The sequence below is a fragment of the Furipterus horrens genome, unplaced genomic scaffold, assembly GCF_987537825.1.
Source record: "Furipterus horrens unplaced genomic scaffold, mFurHor1.1.pri manual_scaffold_6, whole genome shotgun sequence".
Taxonomy (NCBI): Eukaryota; Metazoa; Chordata; class Mammalia; order Chiroptera; family Furipteridae; genus Furipterus; species Furipterus horrens.
This window is the reverse complement of record NW_028327176.1, coordinates 105331657-105344426: the sequence shown is the minus strand read 5'-3', so window position 1 is coordinate 105344426 and position 12770 is coordinate 105331657. Positions and strand designations below refer to the sequence as shown.

Below are 12770 nucleotides of genomic sequence, written 5' to 3'. Positions count from 1 at the left end.
GACAGAGGGGAAATAATAAGGAATAAGTGTTTGTTTAAGGTTGGAGAAATAGCTTTCTGGTACACTGATAGCAGTAATTTAGTAGTAGACAGGGAAAGCTGATAGTGCAGAATTGGGTAGAATGAGAAGGGCCATAGTCTTGATTGAGTAGGGGAGAGGAAATGGATTAAGTGACCTTGGACTAGAGAACTAGATGAGGTGTCAGCAAATCTTTTTGTAAAGGACCAATAGCAAATATAAAGGTTTCTGTCCCAACTGTTCTGCTGAGGCTCTAAGACCACCATAGACAATACCTAAATGAACGGGCATGGCTGTGATCCAATGAAACTTCACTTAGGTCCACTAAAATTTTCATTTTATATAATTTTTACAAGTTGCCAAAAAAAGGATGTTTTATCCACCACTTCCCCACCCTCTACCCCTGAACCATTTAAAAAGTAAAAACCATCTTTAACTGGTGGTCTGTACAGAAATGAGCAGTGGGATAGATTTGGATCACAGGTCCTAGTCTGCTATCCCAAATTTATGTAAGAGACAAGACATCGATGGATACAAATAAGTTGGATATGAGTGGTGAAAGAAATGTGGGAGTTCTCCTGAGTGCTTAGATTTCCTCTGTGAAGTAGGACCCTGAGGATGGGGATGTGAGAGAAGGAGTAGAAGGGCCGAGGAGAGCGGTTGAGGCATAAGTACAGAGCATGCTTTGACTAGGAACACAGAAGTAGAACGATTCTCCATGTAGCGTTAAGATCCCTTTTGAGGTCTACAGTCATAGATTTGAAGTGAGCTCTGTTCAGTGGTGGGATGGTGCACAGATGGGGTTGCAGAGCTGTCAGAAAGGTGGGCTTGAATGCGATTGTCAAGGGAGTTTCAAGTAGGAGGAGGCCAAGGAACTGAGTTTATATAAGAGAGTGATTATAATGATTGTAAGGTTGTGTGATCTGGCAACTAAAAATACAGGATGCCCAGTTAAATCTGAACTTCAAGTAAACAACATATGGTTTTTTTGAATAAGCGTGTCCTGTGATTAGGAGGGGGAGAGAGAGCATATACAATGCAGTCAAGGGAGCTTGTCCAATCGGAGCACCAATGGATCAGATGTTTTATAGGGGTAAGAGTGTTGGAGAGGGCTACCGGGAAGGGTGAGAGAGAGACTGAATTTTTGACCTTGAGATTATGAGCAGTTGCAGCTACTGGTCATGACAAGGTTGAGGGTTCAACCAATTGAGATAAACAAGTGGCATTGGGTGGAAGACTGGTCTTTCCAAGATCATTAGAAATAGTGAGGAATTCAAGGAATTAGTCATTCACAAGTATCATATATGTCAACAGCATATTTATAATGCCATAAGTTGACTGAAATAATTGCATGCTTACCATGTGTCCATGGTCCAGCACTGTGTAGGCACACGAAATAAAGATGAATCAAAATTGTTCCACTGTAGCCCTGGCTGCTGTGGCTCAGTGGATTGAGTGCCAGCCTGAGAACCGAAAGGTTGCTGCTTTGATTCCAGTCAGGGCGCATGCCTGGGTTGCAGGCCAGGTCCCCAGAGGGGGGCCTGCGAGAGGCAACTGATCAGTGTTTCTCTCCTTCTCTTTCTCTCTCCCTCCCCCACTCTCTGAAAATAAATAAAAAATAAAATCTTTAAAAACAAACATGTCCCCGTGTAGAGTGACATAGAGAGTTCATTCAGCATTAGATCAGAGAGACCCTTGAGTGTTAAGAAATTTAAGAGCACAGGTTTAATATCCCTTCCCTCCCCTGCGAAGTAAAATAGCAAAATTAATGAAATCAGTAAACCTCATCCCATTTGACATACCTGAATATCAAAGCATTTTAAACACTTGAAACATATATGTTATATCATATAAACTGGAATTGAGTAAATTGCGGTCAGTTTTTTTTTTTTTAACTTTCATAATCTTATTGTTACTTTTTAAAAGAAAGTAATTTAGAAAATACGTTAAGGTTGCCTGGAACAAGTGAGTAAAATCAAACTGAATAAAGAGGAAGGTTGAGCCCTTAAAATATGCGCGGGACGCCTGTGGTTGGCTCTGGGGCGGTGGCAGGGTTAGGGAGGAGCCAGCCAGGGCTGGGAGGGGCTGGGTGACTGGAGGTGAAGTTCAGACTTTAGAGGAGGCAGGGAGCAAGCAAACATTGTCTGCTACTGAATGTCTCTGCACCACTTCTGTATGCACACACTACTGCCCTTCCCATCATGAATACACAGGTTGTAACTGGGATTTGGAAACAAACTAGAAGGCAAAGGCGGTAGGAAGGGGGCTTTAGAGTTGCCAGGTTTTCAAAATTACAGTCCACCCTGCAAGATGCTGGCTGCGATATGTGGTCACTTCTTAATAAAAAGTAAGCTTTGTCTTGGTATCCCATCAAAAATGGCAAATGACTAGGTGATTTGCATAATTATGATATGACAAGTTCAGGAAAATACTGCGGAGTCAGTAGAGAAGCAACGAACCTCCAGAATCTTACTGAGATCCTTGTTGGTGTCTGGACAGCAAAGCTTTGGTGAAAGGAGGTGGACAACTGGGTACAACCCCCTAACCTAACCCCAGAGACTTAAGTTCACAGAAAGCAGAGTAGGGGTCTGCACAGCTGTGCAGTCAATTCCTAGCAGAGCTCCTGGAACAGATAGAAGATCAATAAATATTGAATGAATAAATGAACAGAACAGTGAAAGAAAAACACTTGGAATCTCCTAAGCGACCTTTGGCCATTTAACTAGATGTGTGGCCTGGGGCAAGTTCATTAGCATCTCTGAACCTCAGTTTCCTCTTTTAAATAAGACTAATTTTGGCCAATGCCTCCACACCTCCTGCAAAGATGAAGCGAGATAGTGCCTAACTGAAGAATAGTGGCTTTTGTTACCCCTAAGAAAAGAGATAGGGGATAGTAACAGAGAAGTAGAAGCACATTTTTAGAATCATCTTGAAAATTTAAATAGATGGTGGTGGGAGGGACTTTAAATTTTTTGGAAATCTTGGAACCTAAGGAAAATTTTCCAAGTGAAGCTAAAAAAATTTACTTTCTATTATATGTCAACTGACATAGAAGACAGTTTTATATACATTGTCTGGGGGGAAAATTCTCCTGGATGGGCAATATCCTAAAAATATATAACAAATATGCAAAAGGCTAAACAGCAGCAGGTAAACACTAGAACAGGACTTTAAACCCAGCAATCTGATGTCAAAATCCATATTATTTCTTCTACATCAAAATTTAGTCTTTAAGTATCTTAGAATTTTATAGGTGGCTTTAGAGGTTTAGTCCAACCTCCACATAGAGCCCAAGTTCCAGCAATTGTTTTTTCTGGCTTTCAGGCAATAGTTAGATCTCTTAAGACAGTCCAGTTCATTATTTTAAATAGTGCTGATTGTTCATAGGTTCTTCCTTCCAAATAATTGAACTTGGTCTCTATCAATTATCTCTACACCTGGCACTGGCTCTGGGCCTGCCTGAAACTCGAGGAGCCCCATCCTTAGCATGATGATTGCGTCACAGCTCCCCACAGCCATTCCCACAGTGGACACTCAGAAAATGTGTGCAGGGTTGAACTTAGCCTTGCCTTTTCTTGCAATGACTGCGAACAGATACCATAGCTCCCACTGCAATCACTCCAAGTTCACCACTGCTATTACACTCTTTGAGACACTGGCTCCAAGTCCTGACCTGAACGCCTTCATGGGAAAATAGATTTCTGTTCTCATTAACTCATTCAGCCAAGAAGCAATTATTGAGTGACTACTATGTGCCAGGCAGTATTGTAGATTTTGGGAACTCACCACAGACCAAAATAGGCACCTGCCCTTGTGGATCTTATCATCTCATGTGAGAAAGTAGAGAACGCATAATGAATATATGATCTTTTAGAAGGCGATAAATGCTCAGGGGAAAAACTTGAAGCAGGTAAAAGGAATTGGGAGTATCAGAATGGGAAGTGTGGTGGTTTCAGTTTAAGTGAGATAGCCATGTAAGCAACGAGGAGGTGAAAAAGGCATCTATGAGGTTATCAAGGGTCAGGCAGAGGGAACAGGCTGTGCAAAGGTCCTGGGGTACAAAACCTGCCCAATGGACTGGATCTGTGAACAAGGCAGTGTGAGGGGGTGGGATGGGCAAGAGTCAATCAGAAAGAGGCGGGCTCGAGCTGCACAGCAGCCTCCAGTTACAAGTGGCAGTCAAGCTCTTGACACACAACTAGTCCAAATGGAGATGTGCTGTATGACTACATGACACATGTTTCAAAGACTTCGAATGAAAACAAGAATGTAAATTTTCTCCATTTGGATTCCACATTGAAATGATAGTATTTTGGAGATACGGTGTTAAATAAAATATATAACTAAAATTTAGTTCACCTTTTCTTTTTTACTTTTTAAATTATGGCTACCGAGAAATTTAAAATGTCTCAAATGTTTCCTATTATATTTCTATTAGATTAGATGGTATTGGCCTAAAGCCTTGTATACCTTTCTAAGATCTTTGGCTTTTATTCTAATTGAAATGGGAAACCCTTAGAGAGTTTAGATTTGAGGAGTTACATGATCTGACTCTTCCAAAAAGGATTGCTCTGGCTGCTGTGTTGAGATTAAGCTGTGGGAGCTCTTGCTGCTAGCAGGGTGACCAGTCAGGAGGTTATGGCCATAATTCAGGGCAGAGACGATGGTGGTTAGCCAAGGGTGCAGATAGTGAGGTCTGGCTGGAGTCTGAATAGACTTTGAATGTGGAGTCTACAAGATTTCCTACAGAATTAGACATGGGATATGAGAGAAAGGAAGGAGTCAAAAATATCTGCACTCCCACCAGCGTAGCTCAGTTGGCTGGAAGTTGTCCTGCAAATCAAAAGTTCACCGGTTCGTTCCTGGTCAAGGCACATGCCTGGGTTGCAGGTTCAGTCCCCCATACAGAAGGCAGCCAATCATGTTTCTCTTTCACATCGATGCTTCTCTCCCTCTCCTTCTCCCTCCCTTTCCCTCTCTTTAATATCAAAAATAAAAATAAAAATTTAAAAATGCCTGCAATGATTTTTGCCTAAGAAACTGGAAGTGTGGAACTGCCATTAGGAAGACCATGGACAGAGCAGTGGACCAGGATAGGATATTGTCCTGGTGTCCATCCAGCGGTGCTGGGCAGATGTGGAGTAGACATGTTAGAGTACAGTGCTTTGGGGAGAAGCCTGAGCTGGAGGTATATATTATGTTTAGAAAAAAACTCAGGGACTGAGTTTAAGAATAAAAGAGGGGGCGGGGGGTAGAATCAGCAAAGACCTAAGGAGGGAGGACTTGAAGCCAGATTATGGATACCTGGGAGCCCATGAATGTGTTCCAGGAGAAGCAATAAATCCACCGTTTCAAGTGCTTTCTATAGATGAGGCTAAAATGAGGACTGAGATTTGACCGTTGGGTTTAGGCAGTGGTGAAGGTCAAGAGGAGCTTCTCTGGAACAGCCGAGCAGAAGTCCAATAGCAGTGGGTTTAAAACCGAGAATGGCAGGAGAGGCTTTGGAGACAGCAAGCAGCAGCGAACATGAGAAACTCCAGGAATTTCACCAGAAAAGGAAGGAGAGAGATGAGGCACAGATGATAGGTAATTGGGGTCAAAGGGGGATTACAAATAATGATGGGACAGATAATAGCAGATTCATGTGTTAATGAGAACAGGGTAGAGAGAGGAAAAATGAATGATGTCGGGGGATAAGTGGAAAATCGCTGGAGTCCTGTTGCCATGGCGATGAGAGGGGACTTTGGGAGGGCACAGGCAGGTTGCCCTTGGGAGCCAGTACACTTCATCTCCAATAACAATCAGCAACGTTACCTACGAGGGTGTGGATGTTGGTGGGGGGATCAAGGCAGTTCCGTTCCAGCTGCTTCATCATCTCAGCAAAGTGGGAAGCAAGCCCTTCAGTCCAGTGGAGCGTGGGAGCTCTGCAGGGGGCGTTCAAAGTGTAAAGTAGTTACTGAGGAGAGGCTGTGAGAGTGAATGCACTGGGTAAATACAGGATGATTAAGGGCCGCGCAATATTTAGGGCCCTGTGTTCAAAGTGAGAGCATCAGCATGGGGTTTTCTCCAGCCCTTTTGCTGCAAGAGACCAGGAGTAGGTTAAGCAGAGTGGAACGAGTCAGGGCTGTGGTACCTGCAAAGGTGTTGGGATAATTCAAGTGAGCGATCTTAATGATTGGCCTTGGAGTTGACTTGTTCAAGCAAATATTTACTGATTGCTCGCTGTAATCACAGCAACAACGTAATAAAAACGCTTTTTGAGGCTCAGAGTTGTCAAGCCTCTGAAGTGGTCCTGCTTGCTGGGCACTGTCTCTGGGCTCAGATAAGACAAGGCTGCCACCTTCTGGCCAGTGGCCGGTACTGCAAATATGCCAGGCCCACATCTGCAACGAGTTTCTTTCTCACTGTCGCTCTGGGTTAGCGGTAAAAACAATGACCCGTCCAAAAAGACAATGACCTGGTCAAAGGCTAATCCTGTGGGACCACCACCTTTGCCGTTCCTCACCCCTCAATTTACCATTCTCATTCTCAGTAGGAAGCAAAGTAATCCCTACTAAGAAACACTCCTTTCCTGGGAAAGTTTCCTTCTTAGCAGACAATTTTAAATATCAAAAAACTCGCAAGAGAGGGCCAAGAAAATGAAATAGTCATTGAATTTCAAGCATCTGTGGAAAACCAACGCAGGAAATAATTTAGATGCAAGAGTCTGCCCTTTGTCCCCCTCTTCTTGCCCATCCCCCACCCCCACCCCATACCACCACACATGGGGCACTATCCTCTGGGGAATCCTGAGCATGAGTTTTGTGCTTTTTCCTTCCAGTTCATATTAGATGTCTGCTGAGACGCCATGTTGCCCTAGGCCCCAAATAATGTATTCATCACCCAGTGGTTTGGTTTAAGAAACCTTGAATATTCCCCATGCTTCGCATATATTTCCTGTCTTGATTACACTTTTGACAAGTAGTCTTTTAAGTATAATAGTATCAAAGCCCTTTAAGAATTAAATAAATTATATGATAGAATTAGACAATATATCTGAGGCTTTATTTTATGAATATATTAGATTAGTTATCTAGCCATGGGGCCCAAAAAGGATAAAGCTTCAAGTGGGCAAATATTTTATTTAAGTTTTTTTTTTGTTACTATTTTTTTACAAAAGTGTATTCTGAAATGTACAACAGGCTCCAAGACAACACTTCATTCTAGCTATAGGTGGCAAGATATGTTATGACCAGGAATCCAGATGTTAAAACAGGAGTGGAATTAAGGATCACCGTTGCCCCAAGCACAAGGACCAGCTCACTTTTTGCCAGATTTCTTAATTCCACCTCCGGCCAAGGGTCCCTTCCCCATGGCCTTTGCTTTTAGCTCCTCAAGCCTCTTCTGCGCCTCTTTATGCTTCTGCTTGAATGCCTATTCTTCCTCGCTTATTTCCTTGGCCTGCTTCCTTGGCTGCTTCAGGGCCTTCTTGCCTCCTTCGTGGCCAGATACAGTGCCTGCCCCTCCTTTCCCAGATGCTGCCAAATGGGCAAATATTTTCCAGTTAATTTTAATATTTGTCAAAGTCATTACCGAATGTAAATTCAAGTAGTAAAAAAAGCTAACAACAAAAACTGCAAATACCTGACCTGCCTTTTCCTACTTCCCAACCCTACAGCCGTGGACAACTACCCTCGTCATTTTGGGGAATTGCTCTCAACATTTATCTTTGTTTCAGAACGATATGTTTATATTGTACTTTCCATTTGTCAGTTTTAGATCTTACTTGTTCATTTCCCTCTTCCCAGATAACTATATAAATATTTTTGGCTAGTCATTGGCAGGCATTTGCATTACTTTGGCAAATATTGCTCACTGCTGAGGTGCAAGTCTTTGTTTTTCCTGGAATGAATAATTGCCTCATTTTAAAATTTGCCTAGTTTTCTATGTACCCATAATGTATTTTACTGAGTCTGCCGCATACTGATCAATATTTTCCATACTTGCAAAAGCATTGCTTCTTATTTTTCCCTGTAGAGCTCTGTATTAATTAGCATTCTCCAGAAAAACAGAACTAATCAGATGTGCATGTATATACAAAGAGAAGATTTTGTTTTAAGCAATTGGATCACATGATCGTGGAGACTGGCAGATCCAAGGTCTGCAGGGTAGGCTGGCAGGCTGGAGACCCAGGAGTTGGCTATTGCAGCTCAAAACGGAAGGCAGTCTGGTCTTTTTTTCTCTTATGGCCTTCCACTGATTGGATGAGGCCCACCAGTGTTACACAGGGTTATCTGCTCTCCTCGAAGTCTTCTGATTTAAATGTTAATCTCACCTAAAAAATAACAGCACAGAAACATCTAGACTGGTGTTTGATCAAATATCCAGGGATCTTTGCCTCGCCAAGTTCACACATACACACACACAGTTTAATCATCACAATCTCTCCCCCAAAATCCTCTGTTTATAAATATGGCCTTCTGCTCATCTGCCCTGCTGGAACTTTCATGCACCATCATCCTGTAGTTTTCTCCATTGTCCTCCTGGAGCCCTTCCTTCTCATTCAATTACCCTTATTTTGGTGGAGCATATCCTCTGAGGTGTTCAGTGCACAGGAAGTACAATTTTAAAGTCCTTCCATGTCTTAAAATATTCTTCCCTCACATTTGCCTAATGTCGCTCACCTAGAATTCTGGTCTGAGATGCTTCTCTCTTGAAATGTTAGAAGCATTAGGCCATCAGCTTCTTGTTTTCTGGAGTTGGTACTTTCAAACAATCCAGCAAAATTCTGATTTCCCATCCTTGCATGTAACCAGCTGTTTTATTTATTTTTATTTATTTCTCTTGAGTCCTGATGTTCTGAACATTCAGTGATGTACCATAGGCAGGGATTTTTTCATTTACCATGTTGAGCATTCAGTAGAACTTTCAGTCTAGAGTCTCATGTCTTTCAATTCTGGAAAAATTCCTTGTATCATCTTGTTATAGTTGACAGAGTAGCAGGGGGAGACATGTCTCACGTGCTAATTCCGCAGTCTTAGGCCTGGTCCCACAATATTGCCAGGTGTTTCAATATCACAAGAAACACTGTTAGCATGGAAAGAGGGAAGTCCTTGGAATTCTATGTGTCCTTTCCACTATCTGGGAAGGAAAGCCTTTGAAACTGTGTTTACGCCCATAATGTCTAGTGGAAGAAGCCCATTAGCACCTTTAGGTATCATGCCTCAGTCCTGGGAAACTGGCACCACCTTCACCTGTCAATCAATATGTAACTCCCTCACCCCCATCCCGCCAACTATGTATGTCCTCAGGACAAAGGACTTGCTCTCTTGGCTCTCTTGGGTCTGATGGCACTCTTGGTGCTTTTGGCCTTCTGGCCTCAGGGCCTCTGGCCACCCTAGAGCGAGCTTGTCACCCCGGCCTTTGGCCACCCTTGCTTTTGCTCTCCCATTCACTAACGAACTTTGCGTGCACACTAATAGGCTCGCTGATCTGTAATTCTTTCTTGCATCAGTGAGAAGAACCAAGATTTCGCCGATAACAATTTCGTTATTTTTCTCTTTTCCACTTTCAATTATTTCTTTTTCTGGCAGCTTTTCATTTTAGTTGGGTGAACTTTCTAGTCTGATCTTCTAAGTTTATTTTCTGCTTTTTTTCTCTTTGACTTTTGGTTTAACTTTCTGATTGGTAGGTTTTCCTGATTTCAATTCCCTACTTAAAAAAAAAAGATTTTATTTATTTACTTATTTTGGTGGGAGTGGGGAGAGAGGGAGAGAAACATTGATGTGGGAGAGAAGCATCGATCATCTGCCTCTCATACACACCATGACTGGGGATCGAACTGGAAACCCAGGCATGTGCCCTGACCAGGAATCAAACCAGTGGCCTTTTGTTTTGCAGAACAATGCCCAACCAACTGAACCACACTGGGTCAGGACTCAATGTTCTATTTTTTATAAATTTTTCATTTTGACTGTTACAATATCCCAGATTCCTTTTTTTCCTTTTTAATGTAATTTTCTTTTTTCTGTAGCATCTTGTTTATTTCACCCCCAGGGACTTGAATGGCACAATTACAGCATCTTCCTGCACTCTCCTCCCCCCAGGGCTTGGCTAGTTGGTTAGTTGATTTTAAAATCTCTCTCGTTCACGTTGAGGACTTTTCCCAAATGTGTAGTCATCTTTGACTATTTTTTCATATTTAAGAGTGAGATCACTTATTTTTTTAAAGCTGATTTGAAACTCTACATGTGTAGGTTAAGGTGTTCATTGGTACATTCTATTTTAGGCGATCAATTATTGAGCTGTTCTTTTTATCATGGAATCTCAAACTATTTGCACTTGTTTTTTTCTAAAGCTTTTTGTTTGCTCAGAAAAGAAAAAGGTCATCCTTTTCCTAAAGTCAGAGTGATGTCCAAGCATAGGCTTTGTTGCTGATCTTCTGAGGGTAGAGTTGGGGGAAAGGGCTGAAGTCTCCACAGTTAATTTGTAGACTTTTACTTAATCATGCTAATTTCAGCTTGGCATTCATCCCAACCTTCCCTTGCTTTTTATGTCCTCAGATTCCAAATCCAAAGTTTTGGTTATTCCATTTCCCAAGAGACAAATGTCAGCTGCCCTGTTGGTTGGGAGGGATTATCGTCTGATGAGCGGATGGGGAGAATGACCCAGCGGCTCAGTACTCAGACATTCTACTAATGCTTTTGCCTCAATCAAGTCTGGCCTTTCCTGGTCTCAGGGACTCCAGGCACGAAGCCTGTGAGCCAGCTGGCTTTCTTGTCTTCAACATCAACTTCCACTTAGGTTGGAACATTCTTCCCTTCATAAGTTGGTTCCTCAGATGTCTGCTTTGTTTTCCAAAAATTCATTGAAATCTGTGTCCTCCTTGCCTCTGTCTCTGTTTTTTAAGACATTTTTTTCCCCTAACACCGTTTTAAATTCCTTTACAATTACTCTAGTGGGTTTGGGGAGGATGGGGAAATAAATGTCTATGGGCAATCTGCCATTTTTAACAAGAAGTTTTAAATGGGAAAGCTTTGATGGGAGACAGAGGAAGAATACACAGAGAGTGGGACATTATCTGGAAAGGGAGCTCAGATGGTGCAGGGTAGGGCTGGGCACACAGGGCAGTTTGAGGGGACGGAGTCCCTTGCTGAGTGAGCTGAGAAAGGTACCACCTGAGGGCATGCAGAGAGGACACCAAAACAGGCCAGAGCGCTCACAGGGCAGCTGCTTTTACCATTTCATAACTTTGCTCTAAGGAGTCCTGCTTGGGCCAACCACCATACATTCAATCAACTTTACACTTACTTCTTCCAAACTAAGCATGAGGATCAAAGAGCAAAGCTCTTCCTACCCAAACTGTACAACCCTACCTTCCCCAGTCACCTTTTGCTGTCTCCCTTTCACTATTACCACTTCTCTCAAGGAACTTGGGACATTTCACTACTACCTAAATGTGTATATTTATAGGCCTACCCTTACACAGACACATATTCATCTTAAAAATAATATTCACTGTCATGGAAAACTGTCACAAAGTCATTAGAGTAGCAGGGCCTTGATGTTATCTAGCATATATTTCTGTACCTCATGGCGAAATTGTGCTTAGGAAGTGACTTAAATGCTCATTCACAACTATGACAGAGGGCTAATGCTGGAGTTGGTGTTATAAGACCTCTGGTAATGTCCCCAATCCCATTTTGCCTGGTGATGAGCTCATGGCTGAGATTCTTAGCTCCTTTGTTTAAAAAATTGCACAGATATTTGTTCTATCTATCTCGTAAGATTTCTGTAAAATCAAATGTGGTCATTCAGATCAAGTTACTTTATTAATTATATACTACAGTAGTGTATACAAAGATAAGTGAATGGAATGGTCCAGGAATTTTGTTACATGTTATATGGAATGTGAAGTTAAATGTACATTTTCTGATCTTATAATTTAGAAAAATCTGGCTTTCTTTACACTTCTCAATTGTGAGGTAAATAAGTGCATAGTTCTCTGATTCACATCTACTGCTGTTAGCTCTATTTTACCTTTTTTTTTGTGCCTATTGTAGAGTTTCTCTCGTCTTTAAACAAAGGCTTGAAAAGCTTAAATGGAGTGGAAACAACCCAGAGTTCTGTAGGCAGATGAATGGATAAACAAAATGGAATATATACATGGAATATTATTTAGCCCCCAAAAGAAAGGAAATTCTGACACCTGCTACAACATGGCTGAACCTTGACAACATTATGCCGAATGGACTAGACCAGTCACAAAGGACAAATACTGTATAATTTCACTTATACGGAACACAGAGTAGAATGGTGGCTGCTGGGCCTGCAAGGAAAGGGAACTCTTCAATGGACACAGAGTTTCGGGGATGGAGATAGTAATTGCGGCACAACAATGTGACTGTCCTTAATGCCACTGAACTGTATGCTTAAAAGGGTAAATTTGTGTTTTGTATATTTTACCACAATAGAAAATGGGAAAAATAAAGCAGTTTAAGTACATTGTAAATGTGTAAATCCAGTAGCAAACCAGAAATAAAATTAGGTGTGCATGATTCTTTAGAGTTTTACACACTTGCCACCCAGCGGTAGGGTCCTAGACATTGTGAGGCTTGTTGAGTTGCCATGTCAGGTTGAGAATGAATTGTTCTCAAGGCTGACTTTTCTGAACAAAATTTGAAGGAGATATTTAAATAGATGATGGAAATAGTTTTCAAGAAATACAAGTTCCAAATATCATGTTAAAGAAAAAGAAAGAATTATAGGAGCTA

At 41.8% G+C, this 12770-nt stretch overlaps 1 pseudogene; it reads right to left on the bottom strand.

The window, feature by feature from the left end:
• Positions 1-7317: 7317 nt before the first annotated feature.
• LOC150007177 (translation machinery-associated protein 7B pseudogene) lies at positions 7318-7587 on the bottom strand (annotated as a pseudogene).
• Positions 7588-12770: the final 5183 nt, after the last annotated feature.